At 41.3% G+C, this 17,894-nt stretch overlaps 1 pseudogene; it reads right to left on the reverse strand.

Moving 5' to 3' along the window:
• Window positions 1-8,809: 8,809 nt before the first annotated feature.
• On the reverse strand, window positions 8,810-12,255 carry LOC126076270 (uncharacterized; annotated as a pseudogene).
• Window positions 12,256-17,894: the final 5,639 nt, after the last annotated feature.

A 17,894-nucleotide genomic window follows, 5' to 3' on the forward strand; every position in this document is an offset into this window, starting at 1 on the left:
TAATTTGTTCAAGGTCATATATCCATTAAGTGAAAGAGTTGAGATTTCAGTGCCCCAGAAACCCAGTGCTGTTGCCTATCTAAATCCAAAGCTTTTTTTTAAACCACTATGGTACAACCATTGCCCTTGTGCACTGAGGCTATTTCATGTTCTGTGGGACCAGACTCTGAGGGTGGTAATTTTAGTGTTTGAGTTACTGGTTCCACACCATTTTGTAAATGACCCTTTCACAAAACTTGGGGGAGCTCTGTAGGACCTCAGGGTTGCATCCATAATGCCTCACCTTAGTTTAATAGTTAGAAATAGAAATTTATATATATATTTTTAAATTGGTTTGAAAATGTTAATGGTTAAAAACCCAAGTTAGCAGGTACTTATCAAGCACATAAATTTGTGCAAGGCATTGTATTAGGCTTTTAGAAATAGGATAAATCTGTAATTTAGATAAACTTGACATGAGTAAATGAAAAAATAAATAGCTGCCTAGGTGAAACTGACATTTTCTTTGAAGATTATCAGGTTAAATATATTCATTCAGGGCTGGTCTTGTCACAAATAAAAGCATGTAATTACCCATTGGGTATGATATGAAAGGCATTCTGAACACTCACACACACCCACACACACACACTCACGCTCACACACACTTTTCAATCCCTTGAGCTCCCAAGGCTGTGTAATCTTTTATGAAATTTTACAATTAGAAATTTATTTCTTTGGAATGTAATAGCTTTTTAGACTTTGTGTATTATCTATTTAAGTTTAATACTTTGACTATATGCATGTCAACAGTAAGGTAGGAGCACATTAAAAAAAAAAAAAAAACACAACATTAAGGACTTTGCTAATATCTAAGGAGTATAACTGGCTCCTAACCGAGAGCAGCATCCTGAGGATGAGATTTACTAAGCAGTAGAAGGAAGCAAAGCAGCCCTGGTGACACACTGGTTAAGTGGTTGGCTGCTAAGCAAAAGATCAGTGGTTTCTAGCTGCTGTGTGGGAGAAAGTTGCAACGGTCTGCTTGCATAAAGATTTACAGCCTTGGAAACCTAATGGAGGAGTTCTCCTCTGTCCTATAGGGTCACTAGACTTTCAGTCCTGCCTGGTTGCTTGGGCTGACTTTGGTCAAAGGCCATATTCTCCCTGTTTTAATTTTCCTTTTCTATTTTTTTTTATAAATTAAGGAAGATAATAGCCCCTACACTTGTATTCACCACCCATCTGTCAGTCTGTCGTACTGTGGTGGCTTGTGTGTTGCTGTGATACTGGAAGCTATGCCAGCAGTATTTCAAACACCGGCAGGGTCACCCATGGTGGACCGGTTTCAGTGGCGCTTCCAGACTAAGACAGACTGAGAAGAAATGCCTGGCAATCTAGTTAGTGAAAACCTTACGGATCACAACAGAATATTACCCATTACAGTGTTGGAAGAAGAGCTCCTTAGGTTGGAAGGCACTCAAAGTGTACAGTGGTCACAACAATAGACTCGAGCATACCAGCCATTGTGAAGGTGGCACAGGACCAGGCAATATTTCACTCTGTTGTGCATGGGGTTGCCAGGAGTTGGAGTCCACTCGGTGGCAACTAACAACAACACTTGTACCCTAGATCTCACTCTTTCTCCAAATATCACTCCAGTAACTCCCCTCTCTCCTCCCCATCATCAATTTTTCAGTCTCTGATCATTCCCATCAACACACAAATATGCTGTTAATTCTCCAATCTTAAACCAACAAGCAAAAACCTTCTCTTCAGCCCAATTCCTCTCCCAGACACTGCTCCACTTCTTTGTATCAAAACTCCTTAAATAAGTAGTTTACAGTTGCTCTCTTATATGCCAGTTCCTACCAGGACTTCATCCCACCACTCCACCGAATAATCTGCTCTTCACAGCAAGAGAAACAGTGACCCTCAGGTTGTTAAATCCCATGATGGCTTCTTGGGCCTTGTCCTACTTGACCTAACAGCAGCATTTGACACAACTGACCACTCCTCCTCCTTGGAGTGTGTTTCTTCACTTGGATTGCAGGACACCACCCCCTCCAGGGCTTCCTCCGACCTCACTGCGAGCTCTTTCTCAGTCACCTGTGCTGGACCCTCCTTTTCCCTCAGAGTCCTTGGGTGGTACAAACAGTTAACATGCTCAACTATTAACCCAAAGGTTGGAGGCTTGAGTCCACTCAGAGATGCCTCAGAAGAAAGGCCTGGTGACCTACTTCCAAAAAATGAGCCATTGAAACCTCTATAGAGCACAGTTCTACTGACATACATGGAGTTATTATGAGTCAGAGTCAACCCGACAGCAACGGGTTACCCTTCCCCCTGATTCTGGGAGTGTCCCAGACTCAGTCCTCAGGTCTCTCCTCCCTTGCAGATCTCATCTCTTTCCGTGGCCGTAAACAGTGTCAATATACCTGTAACTCGCCAACTTGTATCTCCAACCCCAATCACTCTATCCAACTGCCTGTTTGACATTTCCTCTTGGATGTATTATAGAAATCTTAAACAAACGGGTCAGAAACTGAACTCCTGACCTTTACCACTATAAGTCAGAATCTACTTGAGGGCCACAGGTTTTTTTTTGTTGTTGTTCGTTTGTTTTTTAGGGAGAGGTGGGGCTCTGTCTGATGGAAGGGGACCCACTTCCCAGCTTGAAAGTCTTAGTCTCACTCCCTAAACTCATCGTGTATGAGTTTTGAATTTCTTCAAATTTTACTGTAGAATATATTGTTTGCTTTTTCACATCTGTTTCCATATTGCCACATAATTGCTCTCTAACTCTGTTGCAAAACATTTCTTTGTTTCAAACATATACACCTGCACCCTCCCTGAACCCTACAACTAATGCAAGAGTAGAGATTATCTTGGGCTTTAGTGTCTAGTACTGTGCTGGTGAGAGGTCAGGGTTCAGGGCAAATGAGTTTGATGTACTTTCTTGAATTATAACTTAGTAACATAATTTTTTTTTTTATTAACATAATGAGGGAGCCCAGGTAGTGCAGTGGTTAAGAGTTCAGACTGCTAACCAAAAGGTCAGCAGTTCAAATCCACCAGCTGCTCCTTGGAAACCTTATGGGGTAGTTCTCCTCTGTCCTACAGGGTCACTGTGAGTTGGAATCGACTTGACAGGAACGGGTAATGTAGTGTGGAGATTAAGTAACTTGGTCAACGATGCATCGTTAGAAAGTAACAGAATTAAGTGTTTCTATCTCTAAATCCAGCACTCTGTTCCATAGCCAAGAGCCTCTCTGTCTTCTTTTGTTAAGAAAGGGAGGAAAATATAAGGGCCCAGAAGATAAGCCTTTTCTGTTCCGTAATTCATCTTGGCTTGCCTCTGAGTGTATAATAAAAACAGTGATTAAATCTTTATTTCCTTCTGGATATCCTAATCTCTGATTTTCCCTGGAACTCTGGAGGGGCAGCATTCCAATCACCTAAAAGCTTGTCTCAGAATCTCTAACCTTTCTCAGACCAGTAGGGTTGGGCAGCATTGTAACAAAAAGGCTGAGCATTCTTGTCCAGCTTAGTGTTTTAAGAGAATGCCATTCTTCATTGACTGAAGATACTGCATAGCAATGCCTTAGAAAACGATAGTGTTGGGACATAGGACTTAAATTTTCTTTTGTTATTATGTCTACTTTTATGATTGGTACTTAAGACAACTGTGGCATAATTTTTCATTTTGTTTGAAATCAATTCACTTTTGTAAACTTTGATGTTTCTCTTGCTTCAGGAAAGTAATAATTAAATACATTAATTATAGCAGTAAGTGTGTAGGAAAGTCAGGCTGATATGGTTTGTATTTATTCTTTCCATAAGTAGGTTATCAGGCTCATTCACAGCAGTGATTTAGGATCCCTAAGACCCATGTTTTTCTTCAGCCCTTTCCCATTCAGTTCCTCTTTCCCCCGCCGCCCTGTCCTTTCCATTACCCTTGGTGAGTCTTTAGGCTAAGCCAGGAATCAAACTGGTTAATGTCTTTCTGCAACTGGATCTCCGACTGTATTTCACAGTGAAATTGAATCTGAGGGTTTTGTAGGTCTGTTTAATCTACAGCTGTTCTTACGTTCTAAATATCAAAAATGAACATTAGGAAAATGGGTGAAGCATATGACATGAGTAAAATATTGCCATCCAGCTGAGCTATTTAGCCAGCTTTAAAAAATACCTCACTTGGAAAACAGTTTCCATTTGGGTACCAGCAAGCACCAGAGAGCTTTGGGTCATATGTTAATTTTGTATGAAAAAGATCAATCTTCACACTATCTGATTTTACTAAGGCCCAGACTAATTTCATCTTCATGACTCTATCTTGAATTCCAGGAAAACGTGCATGTCTTTTCTGTTTTCTGCTTTTTCATGGATGGATTTTAAAATCATGTGGTCTAAGAGTTTAATTCTGAAAGAACCAAAGTGATAAAGAGCTGGAATTGCTTTATGTTCTGCCATCTGTTTTTACCAGTTGTCTTCGGAAATGAGGACACTGAATTGAGATTTCCTATCCATTTCTCTTTAAGACTCTGATTTGTGCATGCCAGAAAGAGAGGAACCATATGTATGTCTTTCTGACTGGTAAGGTTTAGTTGCCAAATCTTTTACGACGGTCTTGTATTGAGCAATTTATTGTCCTTTATTCTCAATTTGTGTACAAACTATGTAGTAAAACATTTTGTGAGTATACCATGTGGTGAAATGAAGTTAGCTATTGTATGGATGTAAGGCTACATTGGATGGGATTTCTCTCTGTTTGTTTGGTGTACTGTCAAGCTGGTTAATGTTTTAGGAGACATTTTAGATGGGAAACAAGGAAAAAAACATAGAAATTTTTGATTTCTAAGCCTTTTACTTGACTAGGGGACACAGCAGGCTATGGGGTTTGACTCTAGGAATGTGAACACCAAAAGAAGACAGCTGCTAAATCCTATAAAGTTGTTTAATCCTCCATCTGGTTTTCAATATGAGTGAAGGTTTGCTGCAAATCTGGATTGAATGCTAGGCCCCAGTTAGTTTACAAATGGACCTGATCATCTTTTAGTTATAGAACACGAAGTGTAGTCCTAAGGACTGAAGAATTCTTTTAATTTCTTATAAAAATATTCAGCACAAATAGGGTAAACCTTGCTCTTCTTAATTTCTAAAAGTGATTTTGTACATTCTTAAGAATCTAACTGTTATAGACTGAATTATGTCCTCCAAAATAAAATAAATGTAAGAATTAAAGGCAAACAAAACAAAGCAAAACAATATGGCCCTTCTACCTGGAAATTAAAAAACAAACAAAAACTTTTTGTTATTCAACCCTTTCATGAAAGTAAAAATATAAAACCAATTCTAAATAATTTCCGAAAGAGAAATGATAGTAACATAAACATTATCAGAATCTGCGGGATATATTTAAAGCCGTCATCAAAGGAAAAGTCATAGCCTAAAATATTTAAAAAGAAAATAGGAAAATAAATGAATTTAATACACTGGAAATGATAAGGAAAATGAAAAGAAATTGCAAATAAGAAAACATAATAATCAAAGCAGATATTAACGAGGTAGAGATGAGAAAAATAATCTAAGTATTAACCAAAATCCTTTGTCAAAAAAATTAACAAAATCTATAAACCACTATGTAACTTAAGAAAAAAGGAGGGAGAACACAAATATAAAAATTTATATAAAAACACAAATACAAAACAAGAAATGACAAAGGAGAATAATCATTGAAACAGACTAAAAATTTTAAGAGACTACTTTGCAGTCCTCTGTGGAAAAACAAATTGAAAACCTAGATGAAATATATGATTTCTTAGCTAAATACAGTTTACCAAAATTTAAACTAGGAAGCTTAAACACTTCATTTGTTGTGGAAGAAATGGAAGAAAGTAATTAAGGAAATAATGCACAAAAAAATCACCAGACTCAGATGTTTTTAGAGGGGAATTCTAACAAGGAAAAAGTGGTAATCTTTGATCATTGCAAAACTGATGAAAGTGAGAAGGGCCTTTGCTTAACTGTCCAGAAGTTGAAGAATAAGTACGAGGCTGAGATAGTGCCTGTTGTTGCTATGTGCCACTGAGTCAATTCCAACTCATAGCTACCATATATGACAGAGTAAAACTGCTCCATAGGGCTTCCTAGGCTGAAATCTTTATGGAATTAGTTTGCCAGGTCTTTTCTCCTGCAGAGCCTCTTGTGCTTTGAGGACCATTAATTTAGCAGTAAATAAGATGCATCTGTCATAAAAGGACTCCCAGAGTACTGCAAAGGCAACTACTGGTAGGTTTCCTCAACCCACTCTGGGTGGAGTCACTGGCAGTTGATTTAAAGCTGAGTCAAATCTTCTTACTAGCAATACCCCATCAGGAATTCATACAATTGAGCAAGCCATGCCAAGATGGGGGTAGCTCTAGAGATAATTTCTACCACCAAGATCCATAACTTACCTTCTTACTGTTTTAACTCTTCTGCTAAGCAAGTCTTCAGCATCCAAAAGGTTCTACAACCACAGGAGTTCCCCCCGCCACTTCCAGCCCAACTTCAACAGTACAGAGATTCTCTCTTTGTCACCCTCTAGACCGCTCTTCTTTGTTCTTATCTCTCCCCTCCCTCCTTCCCTCTTTCTTTCTGTCTTTTTCTCTCCCCCCTTCTCTCCCTCCCTCTCTCATTCTCCTTTTTAACTACTGGCAGGGGAAAGAAAGGAAGATAGAACTCTGTTGAAAAGCTGTTCAAAAGCCTGTGCTTCTGTGTTTTCTCATCTGACTCCCTAACCAGTCTTACACTAAACTTTATGGATTAGACTGCTATTTACAACCATTACATGAGAAGTAATAGGTTTCCTAAGAATCCTTAAAGTAAATACAATTCCTAGCCTTATAGAGCAATTTCATAAAGTTAAGGCAGCATCTCGAGGGGTTCCCTAAGTGTGATTAGAGTGGGGCTTTGCTCTGGAGGTGTAGAGGGAGTTTAGGTGTTACTTAAGGTTACAAGGAGTTTAAAATATACCCTGAGGAGGACATCCTTATGGGGTAATGAGACACTCTTAGTAGTAAAGGAGAAAGTGACTGGGCACAAAAAGAAATGATGGTAATGCCAGTTACATTTGCAAGGGGGGGAAAAAAACTCCTTTAAATTTAGCTACCCCATGGAATTTGTAAAAGAATTTTTTTTTTCTTTAAGAATAGACAGCTAGAAATCACCTTGCCAGTGGTTTATTCTAGAGATGAAACAAAGCTGATGTACACCCTCATCGTATGGAATTAGTAAGTACAATGATAATCTTTGTGACTTTAAGGGAAAGAAAAGAATTTGAATCACAGGTTAGCTTTCATTTTCTTCTTTTTTTTTTTATTGTACTTTAGGTGAAAGATTACAGCTCAGGTTAGTTTCTCATACAAAAATTTATATGCGGTTTGTTATGTGACCCTAGTTGCTATTCCTATAATGTGACAGCATACTTCCTCTTTCCACCCTGGATTTCCTACCCCTTTTTGCCTTCCTATCTCATCTCCAGACAGGAGCTGCCCATTTACTCTTGTGTATCTACTTGAACTAGATGCACACTCTTCACAAGTATCATTTTATGTCTTATAGTCCAGTCTAATCTTTGTCTGAAGAGTTGGCCTTGGGGATGGTTTTAGTTCTGGGTTAACAGAGAGTATGGGGGCCGTGTCTTCTGGGGTTCATCCAGTCTCAGACCATTAAGTCTGGTCTTTTTACTAGAATTTGAGTTCCGCACTCCACTTTTCTTCTACTCCATCAGGGACTGTCTGTTGTGTTCCCTGTCAGGGTAGTCATAGGTGGTAGCTGGGCACCATCTATTCTTCTGGTCTCAGGCTGAAGGAGTCTCTGGTTTATGTGGCCACTTTTGTCTCTTGGGCTAATATTTTCCTCGTGTCTTTGGTGTTCTTCATTCGCTTTTGTACCAGGTGGGCTGGTACCAATTGATGCATCTTAGATAGCCACTCACTAGCCTTTAAGACCCCAGATACCACTCACTAAATTGGGATGCAAAATGTTTTCATAATACACTTTTTTAGGCCAGTTGACCTAGATGTCCCTCAAAACCATGGTTTCCAGACCCCTGCCTCTCCTACCCTGTCCCTCAAAGTGTTTGGTTGTGTTCAGGAAACTTCTTAGCTTTTGGTTTAGTCCAGTTGTGGTGACTTCCCCTGTGTTGTGTGTTGTCCTTCCCTTTACCTAAGATAATTTTTGTCTATGTCTAGTTTTTTTGGTTTTACTATCTAGTTAGTGAATTCCTCTCTCCCTCCCCACCCTTGTAACCATCAAAGAATGTTTTCTTCTGTGCTTAAACCTTTTCTTGAGTTCTTATAATAGTGGTCTCATACAATTTTTGTCCTTTTGTGACTAATTTCACTCAGCATAATGCCTTCCAGATTCATTTATGTTATGAGATGTTTTATGGATTCATTGTTGTTCTTTATCATTGTGTAGTATTGCATTGTGTGAGTATTTGTTTACCCATTCATCCATTGATGGGCACCTAGGTTGTTTCCATCTTTTTGCTGTTGTAAACAGGGCTGCAATGGTAATTTTGTTCTTCTAGCCACTGGAGCTTTAAGGGAGCTGTGACTAGAGCATTTTATGTGAATTTCTCTAGAGAGAATTAATGAGGGCTTTAAGTATGAGTTATAAGCACACCTTACATACTAATGTATCATCAGTCCTAGCATAGAACATCTAGAGAATGTTTGCTTAACCAGCCAGAGGGTACTTTCTTTATTGATACTATCTTTCTGTTCTACTGGTAGGAGTAGAAAACCAGGTAGCTGTGTCAGTACAGAAGTCTCATTTACAGTTTTCATTTCTGTGACTGGTCACGCAGTCATACCTGGTATTTAGAACTACCTTCTTCCTCCACCCATTCTGTAATTCCTTTGCCCTCAGCAACCACCTCAGCTGATCATGGTTTTTTGCCTTGTGGAGTGACCCAAACCTTCATTCCTGAAGGGCCTGGGCCATTGGTATTCAAGTTGGAATTGGGTTGGTATAGTTTTCCATTCACTTTAATCACAGGGCGTGGTAGTACTAAGAGACACCCTAAGGGATCACCTACATTCCGAACATACTCTTCTTTACCTCCATTACATAATATCAGCCATACCAGCCAGTACGGTAACTCCCTTCTTTGTCTGTTGATCCAGAAGCATAAGGAGCTCAAAGTGCCCAGGTGGCATTCTTAAGTTCCAGTTCAGTGGAATCAGTGATATGTCTCCAGATGGGAGCTTTCCTCCCTTTGGAACTAAGACCTCTAGACCTGCAGAGCATAGGTTTCACAGGGACAGGAAGCAAAAATTTTGCAAGTAGGTCACTAGGGTTAATAGCGAGTGGTGCCACTCCCATTTCTACCCCTTGATTCCTTGACACATGAAAACTGGCTATAGGAGAAACAGCACCATATATTGGATGCTGATTTAGAGTATATACAGTCTCTTGGAGAACATTGCCTCAACCCTGCAAGGCATTGCCACCTAGTCGGAGCTGTATTTATGTCTTTGGAAAGTCACTCCATTGTTCTATTCAAGCCAGCTGCTTCAAGATGATGGGGAACATGGCAAGACCAGTGAATTCTATAAGCAAGGGCCCATTGCTACACTTAATCTGCTGTGAAGTGAGTCTCTTGATCTGAGGCAATGCTGTGTGGGATACCATGGCAGTGGATAAGGCATTCTGTAAGTCCATAGATGGTAGTTTTGGTAGAAGCATTGTGTGTAGGGAAGGCAAACCTGTATCTAGAGTAAATGTCTATTCCAATAAGAACGAAATGCTGCCCTTTTCATGATGGAAGTGGTCCAATGTAATCAACCTGCCACCAGGTTGCTGGCTGATCACCTCAAGGAATGGTGCCATATCATGGACTCAGTGTTGGTCTCTGCTGCTGGCAGATTGGGCAGGCAGTGGCTGTAACCAGGTTGGCTTGGTGAGTGGAAGTTCATGTTGCTGAGCCCATACATAAACTCCATCCCTGCCACCACGTTTATGAGCCCATTGGGCAATGACAGGAGTGGCTGGAGAAAAAGGATGACTGGTTTCCACAGAGCACAACATCTTATCCACTTGATTGTTAAAATCCTCCTCTGCTGAGGTCACACTTTGGTGAGCATTCACATGAGACATAAATATCTTCAATTCTTCAGCCCATTCTGAAAGGTCTATCCACATACCTCTTCCCCAACTTTTGTTTCCAATTTTCCAATCATGTTGCTTCCAAATCCCTGGCCATCCAGCCAAACCATTGGCTACAGCTCATGAATCAATACACAATTACACATCTGGCCATTTTTCCTTCAAGCAAAGTGAAAAACTGCTCGAATCTGTGCCCACTGGGAGGATTTCCCCTCACTACTGTCCTTCAGGGAAGTCCCAAAAAGGGGCTGTAGTGCTGCTGCTGTCCACTTTCGAGTAGCACCTGCATATCACACAGAACCATCTGCAAACAAGGCACGAGTTTTCTCTTCCTCAGTCAAGTGATCATAAGGAACTCCCCATGAGGCCATAGGTGCAGACTGGGAAATGGAAGATAATGTGACATGAGTGGAGAGCATGGGCATTTGGGCCACTTCCTCATGCAACTTACTTGTGCCATCATGTCCTGCTCAGGCTCGATCTTGTATATACCACTTCCATTTAATGATGGAGTGCTGCTGTGCACATCCAACTTTAGGGCTCTGTGGGTCAGACAACACCCCGTTCATGATGGGCAGCTCAGGCTGCATGGTGACTTAGTGGCCCATGGTCAAGCATTCACTCTTTACTAAGGCCCAGTAACAAGCCAAAAGCTGTTTCTCAAAAGGAGAGTAGTTATCTGCAGAGGATGGCAGGGCTTTGCTCCAAAATCTTAAGGAACTGTGCTGTGATTCACCAGTAGGGGCCTGCCAAAGGCTCCAAACAGCATCTCTATCTGCCACTGCTACTTCAAGCACCATTGCATCAGCTGAATCATATGGCCCAAGTGGCAGAGCCACTTGGATGGCAGCCTGAACCTGTTGTGGAGGGTTTTTTTGTTCTGGGCCCCACTCAAAACTAGCAGTTTTTCGAGTTACTTGATAAATAGGCTGGAATAGCACACTCAGATGAGAAATATGTTGCCTCCCAAATCCGAAGAGGCCCAGTAGGCGTTGTGTCTCCTTTTTGGTTGTGGGGGCGGGGGGGCAGATGCAATAACTTATTCTTCACTTTAGAAGGAATATCTGGACATGCCCCACACCACTGGACCCCTAGAAATATCACTGAGGTGGAAGTTGCTTAAATTTTTGTAGGATTAATTTCTCACTCCCTAGCATGCAAATGTTCTACCAATAAGTCCACAGTCCTTGACATTTCTTCCTTATTAGTTCCAATCAGCATAATGTCATCAATGTAATGGACAAATGTGATGTCTTATGGAAGGAAGAGAAAGGCAATCAAGCTTCCTGTGGACTAAATTACGACATAAGGCTGGAGGGTTGATATATTGCTGAGGTAGGACACTGAAGGTGTATTGCTGGCCTTGCTAGCTGAAGGCAAACTTCTAGTGGTCCTTTGAAACAGGTTTGGAGGAAAAGGCATTAGCAGATCAATAGCTGCATGCCAGGTACCGGGAGATGTATTAATTTGCTCAAGCAATGAAACTACATCTGGAACAGCAGCTGCAACTGGAGTCACCACCTGGTTAAGTTTTGAATAATGCATTGTCATTCTCCAAGATCCATCTATTTTTTGCACAGGCCAAATAGGTGAGTTGTATGGGGATGTGGTGCGAATCACCGCGCCTGCATCCCTCAAGTCTTTGATGGTGGCAGTAATCTCTACAATCCCTCCAGAAATGCAGTATTGCTTTTGGTTTACTATTTTCCTAGGTAGGGGCAGTTTTAATGGCTTCTACTTGGCTTTTCCTACCATAATAGCCCTGGCTCCACTTGTCAGGGATCCAGTGTGGGGGTTCTGCCAGTTGCTGAATATATCTATTCCAATTATGCATTGTGGAACTGGGAAAACCACTACATGATAGGTTCGGGGATCCACTGGACCTACTGTGAGATACACATGAGCTAAGACTCCATTAATAACCTGACCTATGTATGCCCCTACTCTAACTGTTGGGCCACAGTGATGTTTTGGGTCTCCTGGAATTAGTCTCAGTTCAGAGCCAGTATCTAGTAATCTCCTAAAAGTTTGATTATTTCCTTTTCCCCAGTGAACTGTCAGTATTGTAAAAGGCCATAGATCTCTTTTGGGAAGGCTGGGAGGAAGAATTACAGGATTCATTTTTGGCAGTGTAGTAGGGTCCTTCTTCAAGGGGACCCAGCCTCTTCTTCATTCAAGGGTTGTGGGTTTGTAAACTAGCTCAAGTCTGGGAATTGATTGAGGGGACTTGGCTCTCCATTTTGGTGATTCAAGTTAGATTGTCTTTCACTTGACCTAGGATCCTTCTGCTTATACAGATCAAGTAAATATTTAGTAGACTTCTTATCTATTTCACTCCTAGGGACACCATGACTAAGTAGCCAATACTATAAGTCCATAATAGCAGCCAGATTATTCTTTGATTCTGCTGTCCATTACATTAGCCACATCCACCTTGTCTTTGTCGATTGAGTGTCACCACTTGACCCCTACAACCATGGGGTCCAATCAGCCCCATTGTAGTTAGATGTCTTAATTCAGTTAGGGCAGTTACCACTGTTAAATCTGACTTACATAAAATAGCAATCACAGCAGTCTTCAAGAATGCTGGCGCTCCCTTCACAAATTTGTTCCTCACAATTGTGGTAAAAGGTGCCTCTTTTTGGCACTCCATTTGTGGGCCTGTGGGTCTAACCTGATAAATCCACTCTAACATGTCAATTTCCCTAAGTCTTTGAATGCCTTCTTCTACAGTATACCAAGGCAGGTCTGGTAGTTCAACTTGATTTAGTGTAGGCCACTGCGTAATCCATGCTTCAGTGACCCAACCGGATAAACTATTAGATCCTTTCTTAGCCTCTCCAGCTGAAACATTGAATGAAGAATCTGTGCTTAGTGGGCCTATGTCAATAAACTCAGACTGATTCATCTTTATGTTTCTTGCACCATTATCCCACAGTCTTAATAGCCATTTCCACACATATTCCCCAGGTTCCTGTTTGTACATATTAGAAAAGCCAAGCAGTTCTTTTGGAGTGTAGCGTACTTCCTCCTGGGTCATACTTCATACTTCACCTTTTGGGGCTCAGTGGGATTTAAGTCTAGTTATAAGTCTAGAAGGAAACCCTGGTGGCGTAGTGGTTATGTGCTAAAGCTGCTAACCAGACGCTCCTTAAAAACTCTATAGGGCAGTTCTACTCTGTCCTATAGGGTTGCTGTGAGTTGAAATTGACTTGATGACCACAGGTTTTTTGGTTTATAGGTCTAAAAGTCAGAATCGGTGGTGGAGATGTGTTTTGAGGACATTCAGCATTGTCTTTTGTAAAGCATCTGCCTCAGGTGGTTCCCCAGGCAATGATTTAGACAAAGGCTCTTCAGACATAGCGGGGTTAATCTCATAAGATGGGGATAGGGGTAGAGGTGCTAATGATTTCACCAGGGAGGGTGGGCTAGCAGACAAAGATGGAATGATCTCTGCAGATGAGAATGAGATGGCTGGTTCTGTTGACAGAAGCGATTCAGTGGAATTTAGGGGCTCAGTGTCTGCAGCTTCCTGATTATCTGCTTATATGCCCCCATCCCCAGTTTCAGGATTTCATTTCTTCCCAACAAATACCCTCACTTTAAGTTCAGACAACACTAGTGTTTGGAAATTCATTTGGCATTGTAATTCAGCCACCCTTACGATAAGACTCTGGGTTTATCGTAATATCAGCTCTGTTACTACAAGAAATAAGGCTTCCTTTCAAGGTACAAGTGGAAAATTTGAGGTTGTTTATGCAGTGCTTGAGCTTTGACTCTGAAGCCCTGAGCTCATCTCTTTCACCAGTTCATCTAGTGAAGGCAGGACCAACCAAGCAGCTTCCTTACACTTCTCATTATGACAAAATTATAGAAAGGTGTCAAACATGTGATCACCCAGAACCTTGCCTCTTATCAATATCTGATATATTGGTAATGATATTTTGTCTATTTCTACTGCCACCTCATGTGGTGGGTTAGCAGTGCTGTCTTTACTACTGGAAGCAGAGTCATCAACATCTTTAAGACTAACCAGACTTCAGAGCAAATTTAGAAAACTCATCCTTACAATTTTGTTTCTCTAGAACCAATCTTGGCACCAAATATCTTAGGCTGGGTTTTCTACAGAAGCAAAACCAGTGGAGCATCTCCCTCTTTATATATGTATACACACACACACACACACACACACACACAGAGGGAGGGAGGGAGGGAAGGAGAGAGAGAGAGATTTATATCAAGGAAATGGCTCATGTAGTTGTAAAGACTGGAAAGTCCCCAGTCTGTGGGTCAAGCTGGAGGCTTCTTCTGACTCATATAACTGCAGGGATTGGCAAACCCAAGATCGGCAGGTAAGCTGGCAGGTCCCTGGCTCACAGACTGCACAGGCTGACAAATCCCAAGATCAGCAGGTAAGCTGCTAGCTCAAGTCCCAAGAACTAGAGGTCAGATGAACAGGATCCAGCTGCAGGATCTAAAGTGAGCAAAAGCCCACGAGCCTTGCCAGAAAGTCTACCTATATTGGATGCAGAACACACTCCCAAGGAATATCCCTTTCAACTGAGTGGCTACTCACAGCAGATTACATCATGGAGGTGATCACATTCTATCAGATCTCAGCCATGGAGATGGCTGCCATACTACATCATAACTGCCAAATCGCTGAGAATCATTACCCAGCCAAGTTGACACACAGCCTTACTGATCACAATCAGTTTATTTGGTTCAGAAATACAGTGTTTGGTTAGATATTCATCAATTTATTTTACTTTAAATTGAAAGCTACTTCCCTATTCATGAGGTTATTGTTAGAATAAATCTGAATGGAACGTCATAATCTCTAGCTTGAAAGCTCTGAGTATCCTTGGAAGATTCCATAGGAAATGTAGTAACTCTGTGATTGGGGTGGTCTAGTGGCTTGTCTTGATACTGCTGAATATTGGTTTAAACTAGTAGGCTGTAGTGCTGCCTTCTTTCAGTAACTGGAAGAGGCCGTGCCATCCAGTCATGCTGCAACTTCTAGTAATTTTCCCTACATAATAAAAAAAGGGACTCATAAATGCCTATTAGTATCCAAAGCCTTGGCACAGGGCCTTAAGGGGGTAATACAGGCCAGTAAATAATGTCCTAGTAATGGAATTATCTTCTATCTTATGTTTATAGGCATTCATGCAATATTTTGTCATATCAGACTCTAGACCATTTGACAATAGTAAAACTCTTGGGCTTTAGTGTTCTGTGATAATTAAGATTACACAGTACCATATCTTTGAATCTGCAGACAGAACATATGTTCAGAAAACATTTCCTGAATGCTTACTGTGTGGCAAACAACCAATAGTATCTGTCACTTCTTAATGCCTTTTTCCACCTTTGCCCTACTATCCCCTCTCCCAATCCAAGTCTGTGTCTCTAGTTCAAAGAGTGCCCAGCCAGATACCACTTTCACATTGAGGTAGTAGAGATGGGGAAAGAGTGAACTTAGCTACTGAATTATCAGCAACAGAGAGAATTTTCATCATATGGAATCGATAGAACCAGATTGAAAACACAATGTTATAAGTCATGCTCAGGGTGAAGAAATTGCTTAGTCGTATTGACTATTCCCTTGAAAACATGTTTGTTGCTCCAATACAACTGCCTTTGGTGATTATTTTTGCTCACAATGACAGAGTGAGTGTAAATGTCATGTAGGTAGCAGCGTCTTGAGTTCCTCTCAAAGCAGAGGTTAATCAGTTGATTATTAGCAGGACTTCGTTGAAGCCGTCCACTCTTAGGAAAGGCCCAACTTTCCCCTAAGCAGAGAAAAGGTACATGTGGCCTTGAAAAAATGTGTACATCATCTGTTCTCTTCCTTCAGTTTGGAATGTACCGACCTTGCCTTCATCTGTTGAGCCTTGTGAAGTATCTCCAGAGATTTTTAAGGCCAGACAAGAAAATGCGCTGAAGACAGGTGAAAGGGAAATCTGTGCAGGAAGCCCCAGCACAGGACAGAGAAAATTGTCTGTATCTCAAGGCAATCTGCTTTGCTGCTTCTGGAGAAAGCTTTGACAGGGAGGGAACACATGTGCTACCTTCCAAGTGGAAGGAGCCTTGCTGTCAAACTCTTGTGGGCATGAGCTCTCCTAGTGGCCACCTTGGCTCCTCTTCAGCCAGGAGTAAAGAAATGGACAACATGATCTTCTCAACTGGATCTTCATTGTTACTTGCCTCCCATAACATGCCTTCATTTTTGGGAGACTGTGTTTCATTCAGAAACCAACCGCTCTGAATTTGTACTTGGAAATATCTGATTTACATCAAATATGAACATTTTTAAAGTAATTTTTTTGTTGTTGTTGTTGTGAAGAATATACACAGCAGAACATGCACCAATTCAACAATTTCCACATGAACAATGCAGTGACCTTGGTTACATTCTCCTGGTTGTGCAACCATTCTCACCCTCCTTTTCCAAATTGTTCTTCCCCATTAATAAAATCTCACTGCCCCCTAAGCTTCCTGTCTGACCTTTTAATTTGCTGGTGTCAATTTGATCCCATATAGATAGTTCTTTAAAAGACAAATATGAAATTTTAAAGGTAGAAAAATAGGTCAGGAAGACTATGAAAAGACCCACTTAAACATTAAGGTTAAAATGAAATGCTTTTTGTGTCATCAGGAAACACAGATTGAGTCTTTTCAGTGCTGGTTAATGAGTCTACCCAGATGAATTAGACATGGACAGACCCTTCCCTGTGGCGCCTTTCTCCAGGGACGCAGTCACATTACACAGCACAGTATAAACGGTATGGGTACTGTAGTGCGGCCACATGCAACATGCTGCTGGAAGGCAGGTGAGGCAGGGGCTAGATGCACCTGAAAAAGATTGGCAAAGCGTCTGATATGGATTAAATTGTGTCCCCCCAAAAGACAAGAGGAAGTCCTAACCCCTGATACCTGTGAACATGAACTTGTTTGGAAATAGGGTCTTTAAAGATGTTAGCAGTGAATATAAGGTCATACTGGAGAAAGGTGGGTCCTAATTCAATCTGAGCAGTGTCTTTATAGAAAGAGAGACAGAAGGCAGACAGCCATGTGACACAGTTATGTTCAGCTGCCAGAAGCTGGAAGAGACAAGAAATTATCTTCCCCTTGAGCCTTCGGAGAAACATGGTCCTGAGGAGGACTCCTAGCCTCTAGGACAGGTAGACAATAAATTTCTGTTCCTATAAGCCACCCAGTTTGTGGTATTTTGTTACAGCAGCCCTAAGAAAGCAAGGCAGTGTCCAATAGTATGATGGCCTTCTTTTTTTTTTTTAATAATTTTTATTGTGCTTTAAGTGAACGTTTACAAATCAAGCCAGTCTCTCACACAAAAACCCATCTACACCTTGCTAAAAAAAAAAAAAATACTCTCCCCCTAATGAGACAGCCCCCTCTCTCCCTCCACTTTCTCTTTTCATGTCCATTTTGCCAGCTTCTAACCCCTTCCACCCTCTCATCTCCCCTCCAGGGAGGAGATGACAACATAGTCTCAAGTGTCCACCTGACCCAAGGAGCTCACTCCTCACCAGCATCCCTCTCCAACTCATTGTCCAGTCCAATCCATGTCTGAAGAGTTGGCTTCGGGAATGGTTCCTGTCCTGGGCCAACAGAAGGTCTGGGGGCCATGACCACTGGGGTCCTTCTAGTCTCAGTCAGACCATTAAGTATGGTCTTATGATAGTTCGGGGTGTGCATCCCACTGCTCTCCTGCTCCCTCAGGGGTCCTCTGTTGT

This window comes from Elephas maximus, chromosome 4, assembly GCF_024166365.1.
Source record: "Elephas maximus indicus isolate mEleMax1 chromosome 4, mEleMax1 primary haplotype, whole genome shotgun sequence".
Lineage (NCBI taxonomy): Eukaryota > Metazoa > Chordata > Mammalia > Proboscidea > Elephantidae > Elephas > Elephas maximus.